The following is a 3,444-nucleotide window of genomic DNA, read 5'->3' on the forward strand; positions in this document are numbered from 1 at the left end:
CTCTGTGGGGATGGGAATAAGCCTTCTTGACTCTTCCACCAAATCCTTAGGAAGGACGCTGAGAAGAAGCCATTAGCTAGAGAACAGCCACCTTCCTGGTCTCTGGCCTCAAGGCCAGTCTCACCAAGACCCTTTGCAGTAAGGGGGAAAGGCTGCTGCACACGGTAAGCACTTTGCTTCTCAGAATGCAGGGAGAATGGGGAGCTAGGGAGCTTGGAAGTATGCTCCCTCACCACCCTGAATGTAGGAACAGCCACTGGCAGCTCAAACTGAAAGCAGAAATCTTTCTTCAGATCTTGTCACAGGTGTTGATCCTAATCTCCGGTTGTGTTGGCTTGTTTATCCTCCATTTATGGAAGCTTCTTGCGTCTCCCAGGTCCACCACCGAGATGCGACAGATAAACTCAGTAAGGATAGTTTCCAGTCCTCCTTTGAAAGAATCTTTAAAAAACAGGAAAACCCAAAACACTGGATTTGCTTTAAATGAAAACCCTCTTAGAAGGCAGGCAGCCAGCTAGCGTGGAACCTGGCCCCCTGCAGGGAGCTGCCAGTAAGGAGTCTGCTGGGGCACTCAAATGCCAAGTTTTCTTCTAAAACCTAGTCTCCTTTCAATAAAAGATAAGACAGTAGAATAAAACAGAGGAAAGTCCTACTCTGAGATAAGGGTCTTCCTCCCTTGGCTCTGGTCACAGACTCAGAGGTGTTGGCACTGGCATGGGGCCTCCCTGACGGCTCCCTGGCTCGGTCTTCTACACTTGGGCTCCTCTTTCAATCTCCCTTCTCCTTGCCCTGCTGACCAGCAGTGGGCACTCCTTCTGTCTCAGCTCCTCTATCCCTCAGCTGCTCCTTTTCTCCTATTGCTGACAGTTGTCCTTCTGTGTTAGCAGGGGAAAATAGGTATCTATGTATTTATTTTTTAATTGCTCAGAATAAGTTATTGACCGACTAAGTCCTCTTCTAGTTTTGGAACAACCCTATTACTCCACAGTGCTGACAGGAGGGGTCTTGTAACAGTGCCCCATTGATGTGTGACTTCAACTCATCACCAAGGTAACTGTCATGCTAGCTCCCCTGGGAGGACTGATACAGCCCTGAGCCAGGGTGTCCTGTGAAAACAGCTGGAATGCCACCTCCTGGCTGGCCTGGCTGCCAGGAAGATTCCTCTGGCTGAGCCCAGGATGTCCAAAACTGTTCTTCTGGCATCCCCCAGGACCAGTCTCACCCTTGGGGGTTCTCCCAGTCTGCTTGTCAAAATACCCCAGTGGCAGCATGGGGTGCATAAGCAGGTTGAAGGGTGGGGGGAATGTTCATGGCAGCCATGTTGCTGGGGCCGGCACCAGACATGCACATCTGGTCTTGGGTCTGCAAGTTCATGAGTTCATGGTCCAGGGCCAGCTCTGGCTTTTCTGATCATGGACTGATCCTGGAACTGTAGCCTCCTAGGTTGATACATGACTGCCAGGTAGAGGGTGGTGACTAGCTACCTGGGCTTGCTGAACTGCGTGAGGCTCTCCCACAGAGGGGGAGGCGCTCCCACATTGTTCAGGAGCCCTTCCACCAACACTTTCTGTACTTTGTGGTAGTCCAGTGGGTGGTTCCAGAGCACCTGGGAGGATAGGGCCTTTGAGTTGCCTATGAGAATGACCTCATATCATGCTTTGGTTAGGGCCATGTGAAGCTGCCTGGGGTTGTTTAAAAATCCAATGCTCATTAGTGCACGTGCAGGAGAGTAAGATAAAGTCCTTGTCCCACCCCTGAAATGTGTCCATGTGGGTGAATTCTACCTCCTGGTAGAGTTTGCTGTGCAGGGAGCCACTGAAATGCATGAGTTCTATGAGGTCGGAGGGTTGGCCCTGCTTAAGGGCATGATGATGCCGAGCTGGTCTGGCTTGGCACCTTCCTTCAGCAGCCTTGTGATAATCTGCTCTGTGGGTCCCACTTCCTTCCTGTTCAGGGATGAGGTGCTTGAGCTGGCAATCTCTTCTGGGCTCTGGGTCATCTAGAACATCAGCTGATCAGGTTGGGGTCACTGGAAGTCCAATCCCTTCTTCCTAAGATCTGCTGCAGTGATAACTTTCTGAAGCCAGAACTCTTAGAAGTTGGATGAGAAATGCTGAGGGTAGGATGCATCATGGTGGACCTGGAGGTGGATGAGATGGATGGAATGGATACCAGCACCGTGAGCTGCTTGAAGAGTGACTGGGATAACCCAAACTCGTCTCCCGTTTTGCATATCACCATGGAGCCCAGCTGGCAGTGGTCATTCATGAAGATGAGCTGGTTGACTCCAAGGGCTTTGGGGACCATGCACTCTAGCTTAGTGGCTGGTGTGCTCGCCTCAATTAAAATGGGCCTCAGTTGCCCCCACCTCCATACCCATCTGTGTTCATGAGCAACTCCCTTTCTATGGTTAGCTTCGGCATCAGGAAAGGTTTCTTTTCTGCCAACAAGAACTCTCCAGTCTCTTCATTCATTTGATGCAGCTTCTGGAGCTCCCCATGCTCTCCATGTTCCTGATCTGGTTGTGCAGGGACAGAAATGATACTGAGTCCTGATGCAGAACAGCATGATTTTCAGCCTGGTCTGGTAGATCTTCTTGCTCAGCCAATCTATGATTATATTACTTGGGGCACAGAGAAGCCAGGGGAGCAATGCTTTGCCCAGCCAGGTAGTATCTGATGGTGGCCAAGGTAACCATCTTCCTGATGCCTGGTACGTCTTGTATCAGGCTCATTGATCTTTTTTGTGCAGTCTGAAGAGTGGTTCCAGTTGGGGAGTCCTTGTGCCTTAAAGTTCTTGGGCAGCTGAGATCTGATGATAATGTCCTCCAGCTGCCATCTCTTGTAGCCCCACATGGAGGTCTCCTCCAATGAGGTTGACTCCCACCTGAAATCCATCTGCAAGTTGTTTTTTTTTTAAAGATTTTATTTATTTATTTGACAGATAGAGATCACAGGTAGGCAGAGAGGCAGGCAGAGAGAGAGAGGGGAGGAAGCAGGCTCCCTGCCGCGCAGAAAGCCCGATGTGGGGCTTGATCCCAGGACCCGGGATCATGACCTGAGCCGAAGGCAGAGGCTTCAACCCACTGAGCCACCCAGGCGGCCCCCATCTGCAAGTTTTGATCGTCACGACATGCCTGAACTGCTCTGCAGCTCAGTGGTGAGGTCATCACCATAATTAACAGGGACCTTGATGACATGGCTTCATCTCTTGCCATAGGGGATACCAAACCACGTTTCCTTTGCGAGCAAGCATATCTTGTTCCCTTGATTAAGCCACATATCTCAACCAAATTATGACTACATTATCTTCACCAGAGGATTGATATTCAGTGTTGGGCCAAGTAAAGTAGGCATTTGTCTTCTTGTTAAGGACTAGGTCCTACCTGATGGTGATGTTGTGCTGAGACTGGGGCTCTTTTTGGTTTCTCATCATCGCTGGCTG

General features: G+C 50.3%; 1 pseudogene; it reads right to left on the minus strand.

Moving 5' to 3' along the window:
- Positions 1-1,034: 1,034 nt before the first annotated feature.
- Positions 1,035-2,897, minus strand: LOC125101215 (regulator of nonsense transcripts 1-like; annotated as a pseudogene).
- Positions 2,898-3,444: the final 547 nt, after the last annotated feature.

Source organism: Lutra lutra, chromosome 5, assembly GCF_902655055.1.
Source record: "Lutra lutra chromosome 5, mLutLut1.2, whole genome shotgun sequence".
Lineage (NCBI taxonomy): Eukaryota > Metazoa > Chordata > Mammalia > Carnivora > Mustelidae > Lutra > Lutra lutra.